This window comes from Desmodus rotundus, chromosome 9 (genome assembly GCF_022682495.2).
Source record: "Desmodus rotundus isolate HL8 chromosome 9, HLdesRot8A.1, whole genome shotgun sequence".
In the NCBI taxonomy this organism is placed as follows: domain Eukaryota; kingdom Metazoa; phylum Chordata; class Mammalia; order Chiroptera; family Phyllostomidae; genus Desmodus; species Desmodus rotundus.
The window spans coordinates 58,961,649-58,978,212 of record NC_071395.1 but is presented as its reverse complement, the minus strand read 5'-3'; the positions used below and the strand labels follow the sequence as shown (position 1 = coordinate 58,978,212).

The following is a 16,564-nucleotide window of genomic DNA, read 5'->3' as shown; positions in this document are numbered from 1 at the left end:
GGAGAACTTCCCCAGTCTGGCAAAGGAAATAGACTTCCAGGAAGTCCAGGAAGCTCAGAGAGTCCCAAAGAAGCTGGACCCAAGGAGGAACACACCAAGGCACATCATAATTACATTACCCAAGATGAAACAGAAGGAGAGAATCTTAGAAGCAGCAAGAGAAAAGGAGACAGTTACCTACAAAGGACTTCCCATAAGACTGTCAGCTGATTGCTCCAAAGAGACCTTACGGGCAAGAAGGGACTGGCAAGAAGTATTCGAAGTCATGAAAGGCAAGGGCCTACATCCAAGATTACTGTATCCAGCAAAGCTATCATTTAGAATGGAAGGGAAGATAAAGCGCTTCTCAGATAAGGTGAAGTTAAAGAAGTTCATCATCACCAAGCCCTTATTATATGAACTGTTAAAGGGACTTACCTAAGAAAAAGAAGATAAGAAATAGGAACAGTAAAAATGACAGCAAACTCACAGTTATTAACAACCACACCTAAAACAAAAACAAGAGCAAACTAGGCAAACAACTAGAACAGGAACAGAACCATAGTGATGGAGATCACATGGAGGGTTGTCAATAGGGGAGTGGGAGAGGGAGAGGAGGGGAAAGGTACAGGGAATAAGTAGCATAGATGACAGGTGGAAAATAGACAGGGGGAGGGTAAGAATAGTGTAGGAAATGTAGAAGCCAAAGAACTTACAAGTATGACCCATGGACATGAACTATAGGGTGGGAATGTGGGAGGGAGGGAGTGGGCAGGATGGAGTGGAGTGAGGGGGGAAATGGGACAAGTGTAATAGCATAATCAATAAATATATTTTTTTAAAAAGATCTGTTTGTCTTGGAATTTTGCCCTTTTAATTATGATCTGTCTTGAAGTAGGCCTGTTTAGGTTCTTGTTGATTGGTACCTTCTCTGCTTCCTGGATTTGTGTGACTTTTTGTTTCATCAAATTTGGGAAGTTTTCCATCATTACTTTTTCAAACAGGTTTTCCATCCCTTTCTTTTCTCCTTCTGGTATCCCTACTATACGGATATTATTATGTTTCATGTTGCCCTGCAGTTCCCTTAACACCTCTTCGTTCTTTCGGAGTCTCTTTTCCTTTTCTTGCTCCTTCTGGCAGTTCTTTTCTACCTGTTCTTCAGCCTGCTGATTCTATCCTCTGCTTCTTTGAGGCTGCTTTTGATTCCTTGTACTGTATTCTTCAATTCAGAAATCGTATTCTTCATTTCCTCTTGGCTCTTGTTTATAGTTTCTATGTCCCTTTTTATGCTCATGTAATTTGCAGTAAGTTCCTTGTAGTTTCCCTGTAGATTTTGGTCATTCTCAGTGAGCTCATTGAACTTCCCTATAACCATTGTTTTGAACTCAATATCTGATAGTTGACTTGCCTCTATTTCGTTTAGCATTCTTTCTGAGGATTCTTCTTTTCCTTTTGTTTGGGGATTGTTTCTTTGTCTTCCCATTATTTGTGAGACTCTTCTTGTTTGTCTCTGCTCTTAAATTGGTCTGTTTTGACTCCCTGAGTTTGTGGTGTGAACTTCTATGGTAGGAGACCTGTAAGATTCAGTGGTGCAGTCTCCTTGATCTCCTGAACTGGATGTTCTTGGGATGCCCTTTATGCAGTTTATGTTGGCTAACTGTATGTCTTTGGATTTTGATTATTGTTGGGTCTTTCTTTGGTTGGTCCTTCCCTCCAGCTGGTTGACTGAGCATCACTCTGCCCACCACATCTTGTATGCTGTTGTGCAGGTGCTGCCAGAACAAAACCACAAAACCGCGGGTACAAAACCACATCTGCAAAAATATCTCCCCCTGCAATCCCCTGAATTGTGTACATATGTCCTCCTTAACTGAATACACAGCTTAAATCTCCCTGGTCTGGGAGACAGAGCAGAGACCCAATTAATGTCATTTGTGCCAGCCTAACCCAATGAAGTCAAGGAAACAAATAACAAAAACTCCCATTAAAAGCCAAACAGATTCAAGATAAAATAAAAAGGTAACGGACCAAAGAATATTCCCCAAACCCCCTATCACTCATTTTGATGCATCAGCATATGAAAAATGCACCTGGAAAGCTGATGAATATTCTGCTGATACCTTCGCCCAAGATTCTCACCCACAGGAAAAAGATATAAAGCCCTCAAAACCAAGATGCAGTGTGGGCTTGCTCTAGAGCAGGGGTGTCCAACTCATTTAAGGGCCAAATGTAATTTCAACTCCTTCGCAGTTAAGGAGTAGTTACATTTATACAGTCCTAAAATTACTTTGGCCCTTAAAAGGCAACCACGAGGCTGTGGCCCCCGGTGAAAATGAGTTGGACACCCGTGCTCTAGAGCAAGCCCATGTCCCTTCCTGGGCATTAGCTTTTCACTTGCTCCTAAATTCTAAGGGTCCCCAGGAGACTTCCAGCCAGGGGAGCAGTGGGCAGCAGAAGTTTGACCCAGGCTAACCCACTGATCCCCCTTTTTTCTGACTTCCTGGTGAGCTAACGGCAGCCCCACCTTGGCTCACTCCTTTGCTATAACATTTGTAGGGAGCCAAATCAGAACCCTGCCTAAGCTCTCTCCTGTTTGTTCTTCTACCTTGTCCTTCCTTGTTTCATCATCCCCAACTGCAATACATTTATTCTCAGAATCACCTGGACTCGTGTTGTGAAATCTTTCCTGTACGAAGTCAAGAACCTGAGGTAGACCTGCTTCTGGCTGGTTGCCTGTCCAGTAACAAAGTGACGTTTGATATCCTTAGAAAGTTCTTGTTTACATGCACTTGTTGGTTAGCTTAATTGAACATCTTCCACTTTGTGTAAATAAAGACTTTTACTTTTTTCCTCAGACCGCAGTGTTTTGTTTGTTTGTTTGTTTGTTTGTTTTTTTAACAATAGCTGAAAGTTAGAATCACTGGGAGGAGATAAAAACTAAATAGGCTGAGGACAAAAATTATGCAGGGCTGGGAGGAGGCAGGGGCCAGGACTCCCTCAGATCACCAGAGTCCTGATCCCCAGTGTGGCCCAATGAGTGTTCTCCTTGAAAGCTACCAGGTGATTCTAATGGGCATTCAGAGGTGAGAGCCACAAGGAGGCCCCTGATTTTAGACCATGTCTCCAGGGGACTAGGGACTGCTTTCCATCAAGGGAGCAGACTGTGCTCAGTGCAGTGAGTACACTGTGTTCGCCCACCAGTGGCACCTCCATCATTCACAGATAGAGGCTTCCAGATGGGCCAACATATTTGTCTCAGTCTGCCTATGACTGACCTCAGCTGTTGCATGTTAGCCTCTGCCCACTTCCCACACACCATACACACTACCCCTGCTGCCAAATGACAGAGATCTCCTCACAGGTCATCTGTAATCTTCACCTTCCCTAAGGAAACCCATACCTGCCACTTCTACCTTGTGCCTGAAGCAGTAACCTCAGGCTACTTGAGCAGAGGTACCACTCTTATTCTTGCTTCTTGCATTGCTTCCTAAGCATTTCATCTGTGCCTGTACTCTTCCAAATCCTCTGGGATGTTCTCAAAGGCAAGGACTGACTTTGATCCTGACCCACTTTGTGTGAGGCTGGGTACACAAATAAACCTTGCTGAATGAGTCAATAAATGGACAACTGAATATAAGTGTGGAGAAATCAACAAACATGAAAGAATTCATAAACCAAAAAATACATGTTTAATTTAGAAAGGGAAATGGGCTTGGCCCTCGCAGCAGCTTAATAAAGCAGCTTCTTGAGAAAGAGAACAAAGAAGACCAAAGTTGGAGGTCTGACCCATGCCCCATTTCTGATGGCTGATCTGCAATTTTTGCTCCTGTTAACAACTGGAAAGCCCATATAAGTTATTGTTTCTTTGCAGAGATCTGCTTGTATGCATTTCTTCATTTCAACAGCTATGTCTTTAAGACCTGCAAGAAATTATGAATGAGACTTCCACTCTTCTCCTCTTTACTCTCTCTTTCACCCTTTCCCCAACCCAGACTGGGCTGGAGTCTGATACCCACCAGGCCACACTGTGTGTGGGTCATCCCCCACAACTGAGGCAATCAGCTGGCATGGTGTCCCCCAAACACCTGGCTTGCAAAATCTTCACAACCTATTTCAATCAAATACTCATGTATGTTCTAAACCTATGTAAGTAAAAATTTTCCAATTTATATTATCACCTGCATAATGTTTTTATAGACATTTGTTTGCCCACAAGTCCTTAGTGACCCTACACTGTGGATGTCAGGACTTGGTGCATCTGTTTCACACTTCATGATTTTAAGGACTCAAATCGAATTTTCTTTTATCCTTGGTTTACATTATCTTGTAAGAAATAACAGACATACAAAAGCAATTGCTTTGATTGTTCTGCCTTTCAAAGTGCCTCCTGATATACTGTTTCACGTGGAGCACCCTGTGCTCTTGGTGATTTCACCTGCCTTCTCTGGGTGCAATATCAGTGATTGCTATTGTAATGCAGAATCACTGTCACACAAATTACAGACAGTACAAACATAAGAATCCAAGAGACTGATGGACATGACCAGCCCTTGATCTTAGTAAGAAGGCTGAGTTCCTCAGCAACAGTGACAGAAAGTGAGAAGGTAAAGAAGAGTTTCAGAACAACCCAGCCCTATGGAGCTCCACTCCTAGGAACCCTCCTGTGCCCTAATTTATTTGTAATGTGTGTCTTCAATTAACTTCAACTTGGTGTTGGATTTTCTTAAAGGGAGCACAGTAAATTATGTTTTACAATCTTTTTGAAGAAAGTAATCATTACCTATCTCCAAAACTTTTACTTTGGAAATTAAACCTTCCTGGGGCAAGGACATAAATTACTACTTTGTGTAAAAAACAAACAACAAAAAAAACCTAACCAAAGTTTGCAGAGGATGAAGTTTCAACCAATATACTGAACTAACTTCCTCAAAGCCAGCAGAGACTTGGGAAAAGTACACAAATTCATAAATGAATGAATTAATGTGAGAAAGCCAGTTAGACATACTGTCAGAGTCAGACTACTGTGGTGTCCTTATTTCTAAGAGATTAGGACAAAAGCTGGATTCTCCTCAATCCTGCCTTTAGGACACATGCCCCATAAACTGGTGGCAGATTGCCACTGCTCTGCGTTTACACAATACTGCATCCTTAAAAGGTACCTGTGTTTATGATGCCAGAGAATTCGACACATTTCACTTTGTCTGCTGTGCACCACTTGAGCTCACTGTCACACTTCCTTCCCATCACTGCGAAGCAGGTTGGGCACTTAAAGCCATTGGAGGTGAATTCATCCACATCTTTCTCCTCTAGGTCATTCATTTTAATCTCCCAGGAGACTTTAAAAAAAGACAGAAAACTGTCTGGACTCACCCACTCCAGCATTGGTTATGGGACCCTCAACCCTAGAGTTACCACAAAAATCCCCACCCTCGTGGAGGCAACTTTCTGGTGAGGAGGGCAGACTAAAACAAACAAACAAACACACACACATGGTGCATCAGATGATGATTAAACACTAGAGAGAACTGGAACAGGACAGTAAGTGCAGGATGTGGTTGCAATTCACAGGGTCACCTCACTGGAAGGGTGGCTTCCAGACACTTACACTGAATGTTGCAGTGTGACAAAGGGCAAAGGATGAAGCATGCACAAAATCTCAAACAGGGCCCAGCTGACAGGAAGGAGCCTTCACCCTCTTGCACTCTCTGACTTTGGGGCTCTGTAACTGCTCAGAGAACTGAGTCCTCTGACCCCCTGTCTCCATCCAAGTGTCCTACTACCCCTGCTGCTGAGGACAAAAACCAGACTTGGCTGCTCCAATGAAAGATGTCCACATAGTGGAGAAAACTGTGGATAAAGAGGTGGGAAACCTGTGAGAATTTAAGGAAAGGGGGAAAAGGGAGTAAAAGTCACAGTATTTATCTGCAGAATTTTCCTCGGGCTTTGAAAAGGTGGTTTTGAATTATTTACTTTCCCCTCCAGCAGAGCCTCCCCTCATTCTCCTCTGGCTGCACCAGCCTCCATGGGGGAAGGGCAGGGACAAGTAGTGTGTGACATCAAGGGGCATGCCCACTAGGAGCCTGAACACCCTCCCCACACCTTGCCTGGGTACCCAGAATCCTGGGATTTCTTGCTCAGACAGATGGAGCAGTTTGCAGAGGTGACAGCAGTGGAGAGGCTGGCCTAAGGACTGGCATGTCCATGCACAGGATCGGGACCCCTTCACTGTGAGGGGGTGGCAGGATGGACAGAGGACGCAGGCTTGGGCCAGGGATCTCTCAGTGCTGGCCTTCCCTGGCATGAGACTCTAAGAGGTGTGAAAATTGCAGACCTTTTATCCAGGTAAGAGAATGCAACATAGATTAATCTTTTTATTAAAGCTTAATGTGTCCCTTTTAAACATGGAGCCATATTGCCCTGGGCCCTGCAAATGTGAGGGTAGCAGGCCTCCACCCTGGGCAGGAGCTGGGGCAGAACCAGAGTCCAGAGACAGCTGGAGCTCTCAAGACACTGAGACCCTTACAGACACAGGGCTGACCTGGCCTGCTGTCCCTGGAGAGTCTTGCTTGAGGAAGCACATACAGCCAAAAGTAGTTAAAAAACAAACAAAATGACATAAAAAAAGAATTACAGTCATTAACATTAAAGAAACTCCAGTTCATAATTTCTCAGCAATGTCTCCAATCCCCTCTTCTTCCAAACTCTCACACCTCACTGTGCTTGAAGCTGCTCTGTTCACCATCTCTTTAAATTTACTCAATTAAAAGTTCACTGCCTTGGTTGCACTATTCGCATTTCAAATGCTCAAAAGCCACATAAACAGCAGACATTTTGCTCATCATGAAACATCCCAGTAGAGAGCACTGCACAAAGTCTTCCATGGTAAGACAAAAAATCCAGTTAAACCTAGAGTGTGCTGGTTACAGGGCATTTTCCTTCTACTTCTGGTGGGTAAACCAGTGCCACTTCTTTGGAGAACAATGTGATAATTTGGAAACAAGGTTAGATTGCACAAACTCTTTGATCCAGTAATTCCAAGGAATTTTCCTACATGTGTAATTGTATTTGTAGGTCATTTACTGCAGGGATCTCTGTGATACCAAGTGATTGGAAATAACTGAAATGCTCATGGTTAGACAGGTTCCAGTACATTCATGAAATAGACGTGCGTTCACAGAATGTGTCCTTCTACACACACTGATAGGAAAGCCCTACAAGGTGCACCTTGAAAGGAAAAAAGCAAGAGCTGTAACACTAGGTATAAAATGCCATGGAAGAAAAAGATACATTTGGATATGTTGCTAAATACACAGACCATTTCTGGAAAGGTCCTCAAGAAGGGACAATTATGGTCGTCTCCAAGAAGTTCAGGTGGGAGGCTAGAGAAGAGAGGATAATATATTCTCTGCTCTACACTTTTTGCATTTTATACCATGGGCATATAGTATTTATTTTAAAAAACTATATTAAAATGTATGTAAAGTGTAAAACTATATTATTTTAAAAAACTATATTAAACTATGTTGTTTGTTATTCAAAAACAAATAAAGTAAATGAAAACAGTGAGAAAAGATAGAAAAAGATAGGTTTTAAAATTTGCTTTTGCCCCCTAAAAAAAAAAGCCTGCAAAAAACTAAGTAATTCAATTTAAAAAATAGACATTTTACTGAAGAAGAAATACAAAGTACCAACAGATTCATGAAAAGATGCTCAACATAGCCAGTAACCAGAGAAATGCAAATCAAAACCACAATGATATACCACTTCACACTGTCAGAATGGCTGTCATCAATAAATCAACAAACAAGTGCTGGCGAGGACGTGGAGAAAGGGGAAACTTTGTGCACTATTGGTGGGAATGCAGATTGGTGTAACCACTGCATAAAACAGTATGGGGTTTCCTCAAAAAATTAAAAATGGAGCTGCCTTTTGACCCAAAGATCCCACTTGTGGGTATTTACCTAAAGAAAACAAAAACACTAATTCAAAGAGATATATGCAACCTTATGTTCATTGCAGCATTATTTACAATAGCCAAGATATGGAAGCAACCTAGGTGTCAATCAACAAATGAAAGAATAAACAAGTTGTGATATACACACACGGAGATATTATTCAGTCATAAAATAACAGAAAATCCTGCTGTTTGTGACAACATGGATGTATCTTGAAGCCATTATACTACGTGAAATAGGTCAGACAGAGAAAGAAAAATACTGTATGATCTCCCTTATATGTGGAATTTTTTTCCAGAGGTTTTATTGAATTTATCGGTGTGACATTGGTTAATAAAATGATATAGGTTTCAGGTGTACAATTATATAATACATCATCTGTGTAGTGTATTGTGTGTTCACCATCCCAAGTGAAGTCTCCTCCTGTCACCATTTATCCCCCGTTTACCCTCTTCTAACTCCCTCCAACCCCTTTCCCTCTTGTAATCACCATACTTTTGTCTGTGCCTATGAGTTTTTAAATAAAGTAAAACCCAAACTCATAGAAACAGAGATCAGATTTGTGATTACAAAAGGAAGGGGATTTGTGGGAAGGTGATCAAAAAGGTACAAACTTCCATTTATAAGATACCTAAGTACTAGGGATATAATATAGAGCATGATGTGACTATAGATAACACTATGATATATAGGTAACTTAAGAGAGAAATTTTAAGAATTCTCATCACAGAGAAAAAAAATTTTTGCTTTTCCTTTCTGCTATATCTCTATGAGAGGATGGATGTTAACAAAGCTTATTGTCATCCTTTCACAACATATGTAAGTCAGACCGTTATGTTGTATGCCTTAAATCTATCACAGTGATATGTGCCAACACACTTCAATAAAACTGAAAAAGGCTCATTATAGAACTACTGAAGCAAACTTCACTACAAATCATAACCACAAAGCAAGAGGAATGGAGATCACCCCTCCGGAAACAATGGTCCCCTGGTTAAGTGTGGGCATATCACTTCACTCCCTCCCCATGGTGCTGCCCTCAGGCCTCCCTCAGACCCCTGGCTATCCAGGCAATAGTGTTTGAACTGGAAGGAAGCTGCTGGAATGTGAGTGGACAGACGTCCCTGTTCTCTAGGCCCAACACCAGTCACAAACTCTCTTATGTCTGTTATTGAAGGAAAAGGTCTTTTTGGTTTTTTTTAGCTTTGGGCTTTGGTTTCTGTGAAAATGCAGAGCACCACGGGCAGGTTCTCAGTTATTCACAGTGAGAGGAACCATGATTTTCCCATCCTTCCTTGAAAATAAGTTTTCATGGAAAATTCAGTGAGGCTGGCTTTGATATGATGCAGTGGGAAAGACAGGAACTAGAGAAAGAAGTGCAGGACTTGAAGGTTGACAGCTCAAGATAAATGTCCACATTTTACCTAAGGCCTGTCCCAAATACTAATAAGAGATTTTCTGTAATCTTTTATTAGGTGACAGAAGCAAAGGAGAAGGAAAGAAAGCAAGAAAGACATGCAATACTAAGTAAAATTATGCCAAACTTTCTTATTTTCACCAGGAATCCTAAACTGGCTCAAAGTGAATTCTTAGTAAGTGATAACTATTTGTATTGGTCCATCAGTGAGGGGTGAGTCCTTTCTATAAAAAACAAACAAACAACAACAACAACAACAAAATGATGGGCAATTAAGAGGCTGAGGAAAGGGGGGGCAAAAGGGTATGAGTATAAGCAGTTTACACCACTGGCCAGTGGGTGAGCGGACTATCCTAGTGATGGAGGAAGCCAGCTTGGGAGGAAATCCCAGGATGCCCTGGGACAACCCCAGTAATTTAAAATGATTAGGTAGCACGAATGGAATGAGTGCGGTCCATAAGCAGATGAAGCACATGGTATCCAGTGAATAAGGAGGGGTAGTGGAGGCTGTACCCACAGTCCCCACATCCCTTGGGGACATCGGAAAGGAAAGCCGCTTGGACAAGGAACTGTGATTCACCCTTCTGGGGTGAACATTTTCTTTCCTCCTTCCTTTCCACAATATATAGTGGTCTCCAGAGAAAAACAGCAAGCTACCCTCTAATTAAAGTTTTCTAAATGTCAGCCCTCCACTATGTCTCATGTTCCTCCCAAGTGTGGTCCAAGTATCCAGTACTACTCAGTCATAAAAAAGAAGGAAGTGTTACCCTTTGTGGCACTATGGATGGGCCCAGAGAGCATCATGCTAAGTGAAATAAGGCAGTCAGAGAAAGACAAATACGTGTTTTCACTCATATGTTGTGTCTAATGAACAAAATAAACTAACATGCAAAATAGATGGAGAGCATGCTGACAGCTGTCAGGGGTGGGGGTTAGGGGTGGTGGGGGGGGAGGATGGGAGGGAGAAGTGGAGGGATTGAGCAAAAAAGAAGAGAAATGAGATAAAAGCTCATGGACACGGACAACAGTGTGGTGACTGCTGGGGCAGGGGGGAAGGGTGGGGGAGAAGGGTATATGCGGGGGTAAACGGTGATGGACAGAATCTTGGCTTGGAGTGGTGAACACACAATACAGTGTACAGATGATGTATTTTAGAATTGTGTACCTGAAATCTCTAATTTTGTTGACCAGCAGGGGTGCTCGTGTGTATGATGGTGCTGGTGAGGATGCTGATGTGGGGTGCAGGGTGTGAGTGGGGATGCAGGATGGGGGTTGGGGGTGCTGGTATGGGTGCAGGTGAGAATGATGGCGGTGATGTGGGGTGTGGGTGGCCCCAGGCACTCTCACCTCCAAGAAACGGTGCCAGGGAGAGGCTGCAGGCCAGGAGCAGGTGACAAAGAGCTGTGGGGAGCATGGTGCTGGTCGATTTTCTGTGGGAGACAGGGCTGGTCAGCTGTATGCCTGGACCACCCTGCCCATCAGTGGCCTCCCATCTGTGACCCTCCCGGCCTGCGGATCCCTTGCATAGTGGAGAGCTCGCCCTCCTAGACATCTGGGATCAAGTGTGGCCTGTGTGCTCTTTTCCACAGGGTTCCATGAGCTGGCAGAGCATATGGGTCTGGGGTGGCCTGTGTAACCTTGCAGTGTGCACCTGTACCTGAACGTGTAACTGGCAATACGGTCCAAAACAGCTTGCGCTGCAGGGGGCCAGAATGCACTGCGCATGTGTAGGTCAGGGGCTGCCACTTCCCCGTTGGTCCATCCCCATTAGTCCCGCCTCTCACTCTCTCGGCCCTTTGGTGGTACTGGCCAATGAGATGCTTCAGGGCTCACGTGACTGCAGAAGGCTTGCTGGGCTCTTTTCACAGTTCAGGGAATGAGGCTCAGGGGAGGGGGGTCCCTGTTTTCAGGGTTCTCTGGTGTGTACCCACCACATCCCACTGAATATGTCTTATTGGATGGAGCTGAGCCTTCTCCCTACCTGCGCACCCCACCTCTGAGAAGGCACCTGTGTGATGGACTCTGAGCAGCCCTCCACCAGCCCCTGTGAGTGGTCCATGTGACCTACTTTGTCTGATCCCCACCCACACTTGGGAACATCCTTTAACACAGCTCACAGACCTCGACAGGGAAACTCTGCACCCAGAACCTGGGGAGTCAAGGACCTGTGCACAGTCACCCCATGCACAGTCATGAGCTTTGTGCCAAGAACATGAATGGGCTGTCATTGTGTGTGGAGTGCAATTTTCAGAATTCTGCCTATTCTTCCACTGTTTTCAGGCCTGGATTTTGCAGCAACTGCAAAAACCCTACTTCTTTTTGGAAGCAAACTAGATGTTCATTGAGGGATGAATTTATGAACAAAATGAGATTATATACATATACACATATATGTGTGTGTATATATATATGTGTGTGTATATATGTATAATGTTATTTAGCCTTAAAAAGAAGTAAGTTCTTCCAGCCCTGGCTGGTGTAGCTCAGTGGATTGAGTGCGGGCCTGCAGTTGCTGGTTCAATTCCCAGTCAGGGCACATGCCTGGGTTGTGGGCCAGGTCCCCAGTAGGGGGTGCTCAAGAGGCAACCACACATTGATGTTTGTCTCCCTCTCTTTCTCCTTCCCTTCCCCTCTCCCTAAAAATAAATAAATGGAATCTTTAAAAAAGAAGAATAAGAAGTAAATCCTTCCACTTGGAAGTGAGATAAGTTAGTCAGAAACGACAAATACTACATGCCTCCCCACAAATGAAATAGGGGCTGGGGAGAGGGGGAAAGAGGAGTTGTTCAATGGGTATAGAGTTTTAGTTTTGAAAGATGAAAAATTTGTAGGAATCGAATGCACAATAATGTGTAGTGGCCCTGCTGCATTGTATACTTAAAATTATTAACATGGGGAATTCCATGTTGTTTTTTAAAACTACAATTGAGAAGACCTTACTCCTTTGACATTTATATGTACTGCCTTATTCTTTGTGACAGATTCACCATCTATGGAATTATTTCTGACCACTCAACAAGTTTTTTGACCCTTGGCTCATAACCTCTGTTGATGTAAGAATATGCAAACGTATAGAAAGTTTTATGAGTTTATTAGTTTATTTGAACCAAACTGGGGACATTCCCAAAAGCAAGATATCAATGGAGTGAGAAAATACTTCAGAGAATGGCAGTTTTAGAATCAAAGGAGGAGAGATTACATGAATCCCATTGGTGGTAGATTAAGGAGATGGGAGAAAAGCAAGGTGGGGTCATCTCTATGATTGGATGAAAGTAAAATTAAGAGATAAAATATCTAATATTTACAGTAAATAAGAATGGTATACAGGCAACAAGATGATGTGCTCCCTTCAGGGGTCTTGAAAAGAGGATTACTGTAACATTTCAAAGGTGTGTTAAACTAGATTCACTAGAACAATGAACAGGGCTCAATTAAGGTAAAGATGAACCTTTTACTAAGAAAGTCATAGTGAAGCAGGGTGCAGCCAAGAGGAGGGCCCCAAGAAGGGATTTGTAATGGGGTCCAGAGCTCAAGGTGTCCAGGAAATATTAGAAAATATATATGGGATGTCCTCACCCCCACAAGCCTGAGCCAGGGGGGATGGGACACATGGAACAGGGCCATTCAGAGCTGTTTTGGGTAGCAAGAGCTTTGCAGCTAACCCCTGGCATGGTCATTTAACATATCTATAACCTTTAACTGGTTTCATAGATATGTTAAATAGCTGTGGCCCTGCTTTGATCCAGGGAGATGGGAGCGACTTCCACCCAAGATGGGACTGGGAAGCAACTCCCCCTGGTTACAGGGCCTGCGTGAGAGCTTGGAGATGACTGGCTCCATGCCATGGGGCCACACCTGCCCAGACTTACTATGGCAGCCCAGTAAAGCTGGAAGAATACGGGGATGCTGGCAGGTGTAACTGATTGTAGGAGGATAGGAGGAGTCGGAAATGGGGCTGCAAAGGAAGATGGGCGCTGGGATTTAAACCTAGGCACAGCAGCCATAGAGAGGGAGAACCATGAGGTTCTGAAGCAAGTAGATAGAGAGAGGGCCACTAGGTTCTGAAGTAAAAGGAGAGAACCACGAGGTTCTGAAGCAAGTAGAGAGGGAGGACCACAAGGTTTGGGGGGAGAAAGGAGAGGATCAGGCAGCTTTGGTAAAGTAAAGAGAGGGCCACGAGGTTCTGAAGTAAAAGGAGGAGGACCATGCGGCTTAGGCAGCAGGAGAGACTTTGCCGGGAAGAAAGGGTAGAAAGGACTCTTGCTGGTGGGCCATGAGAAGGTGCCACATGGCTTTGGATTAACTGGAGACTGCAGCAGCCACACAGCTGATGGTGCTGGGAGCCCGAATCATGGACTTCTACTTCTTTTCCTGGGATACGGTATCCCGGACTGGGCACAGGGAGAGGGAAGGACTGTGCATCTGTGGGTATTCTAAAGGACTTTAGTATCTTATTGAAGACATTAAGCCATTACTCTAAGTTTGTGTAACTTTTAAATAAACGATTCCTTTCCTTTTCACCAGTCTCTGGCATGAGAGACGTCTTTCCTCTGGCGGTGGGCATTGCGAACCTAGCAGGTGGGCATGGGGGGGAGGAACCTCCAGAGACAGAAAGGGGGAATCCTTTCTGTAATAATTTATTGTGAACCACCCCTGCCTTGCTCTGTAACAATAGGCCTGGGGTATGACTGCCCAGCACAGCCTGCCTGTGGCGAACCGTTCCAAGCATGGGAAATGTGGTTCAGCCCCCACTCAGAAAAGCCAGTGGGGAGCGAGGTTGGCAGGCAGGACCCAAGTCCATGGATAAATTCTCCAGTGGGAAATCAGGCCTGCATTGTACCTAGACTGCTATGAGACCTGCTGTTGCTAAAACTCTCTTACCCTGAGGCAAGCAAATGTTTACTGAGTATCTTTATCTTCCTAAAATCTGGGCTAGACCTTCCAGGTATGGAACCTAGCCCTTTGGACCACTTCTCCCTTTACATTGCAAATATCCTCCTTTGATGTATTCAGTGACACCCTCTCCCTTGTCTGAAAAAGATAACCACCCAAAACAAACCTTTGCATAGTAAAAGAGGACCTTCTTTGATGTAAGGGACCTAGAAAAACAATAAAAGCCTGTCAAGGCAAGGGTCCACACGCTCCCCTCTTGAGGGAGTGGCCGAGGTGCTCAGAAGCACTCTCCTCTTGAGAGAGTGGCCGTGTTGTCCCTTTTCCCCCACTGGACCTTTGTAGTCCGTGTGTATGTGTATTGGAATACTGCAACCACAACAACAGATCTTGCCGGCCAAGATCTGCATCACCTGCCCAGTTAGAAATTTATTATTAGATCACCCTGTGAGGTTACTTTAGGTCCCTAAGGTCATCAGATTTACTGCACAGCCCCTGTTTTGTTCATACCTTCCTCTACAGCAGTGTACAAAAGAACTTCCTGCAAAATGAAAATGTTGTTATTTATGCCGATATAGTACTGGGTTGAATGGTGGCCCCAAAGGTACCTTCACCTCCTAATCCTGAGAACTTGTGGATATTACCTTATATGGAAAAGGTGTGATTAAGCTTTGGGTGGGCCCTAAATGCAATCACATGTACTTTGTAAGACAGGAGCGGGGGAGTTTTGAAACAGACGCGAAAAGACACAGAAAAGGAGGAGGAGCTATGAGGCCATGGAAACAAGAGGTTGGAGTGATGCAGCCACAAACAAAGGAATGTAAAAAGCAATAAACAGATTCTCCCCTAGAGTCTCTGGAGGGAGCATGGCCTTGCCAGCAACTAACTTCAGACTTCTGGCCTCCAGAACAATGAGAGAATACATATCTTGTTTTGACTCCTCCAGCCTGTGGTAATTTATTATAGCAGCCCCAGGAAACTAATACAAGTAACTTATGTGGCTCTTGAGGTTATTGTACACTTGGGATGTGGCTAGTTAGACTAGGAAACTGAAATTTAATTTCATTCAATTTTAATTAATTTAAATTTAAATAGTCCATAGAATTCCTAACTCCACACACCTGTCCCAGAATGGAACCTGCCTTTACTCATGCTTTAACTCCCACTCAAGGTGCCCCCAACATTCTCACCCTGTTCCTAGTCAGCCCACCCTAGCCTGAGATTTCTCAACTTACTGTTTATAGTATCTGTTTATATACTATGATCCTTGGGAGGGCCACACACCATTGAAAGACCTATGATTTCCTCCCCCTCAAGAAAAACCAACCAACATAAAAACTTAAATTTTAGGACTTTTGGTCAAGATGGCAGAGTAAGGAAACTCTGAGATCATCGCATCCCATGATCATATTAAAATGACAAACACAATACAGAATAACTATCACTGAGAACCACCTGAAGACTAGCTGAACAGACTTCCTATAACTAAGAAAATAAAGAAGCCACATCAATTGGTGTGAGGAGTGAAGATGCAGAAAGGCAGGTAGTACACCTACACATGGCAATTAAGAAATGGAAGGGAAGCCCTGGCTGGGTAGGTCAGTTAGAGTGTTGTTTGATACACCAAGTTTGCAGGTTCAATCCCTAGTTAGGGCACATACAAGGAGCAACTGATGAATGTATAAAAAATTGATGTTTCTCTCTCTCTCTGTTCTTCCCTCCCTCCCTCCCTCCCTACCATTTTCTTCCTCTAAAAGAAATGGAAGGGATAGTTCAGCTATGGAGGTTCCCTGTGAGGAGTTCCCAGACTGGGGTGCCAGTACTCGGAAGAGGTATCCCCACAATACCAGGCTGTGAAAATCATCAGGGATTATATCCCAGAGAGATAAAAAGCTTTGGAAGACCGAAGGGCTGGCAAACAAACTCACTTTAAGCATCAGGTCACGGGAAGCAGCTCAAAAAGCACCAGGGACATATGGGGAGAAAGTAACTTTACTAACTTCAGGGTGAGGACTAGACTGGCAGGGTTGGGAGCTACTTCCTCTGGGAACAGAAGTGCTGGCAGGTACCATTGTTCCTTTGTGGAGCTTTTCTTCCAGCCAGTCAGCCTGGCACAGATGAGTGTCAAGTCTGTGGTCTCCATTAACCTGAATAACACCATTTGCACTGTCCTGGGGAATCCCTGAGACCCACCCCACCCAACTTCCTTGCCCAGCTCCAGTCTTTCCCAGTGCCTCCTCCGCAGAAGCAGCTTGCCTCACCTCATGCTGCAGTTTCACTTAAAGGTCTATAAAGCCCACATGAGTGATATTTGCTTTAGGTT

The 16,564-nt window shown here is 44.0% G+C and overlaps 1 protein-coding gene across 1 annotated transcript in view; it reads right to left on the bottom strand.

Annotated features, from left to right (window-relative positions):
* The window catches only part of LOC112304968 (olfactory receptor 2M4-like), a 59,890-nt gene that overhangs the window by 14,660 nt on the left and 28,666 nt on the right, over positions 1 to 16,564 (bottom strand).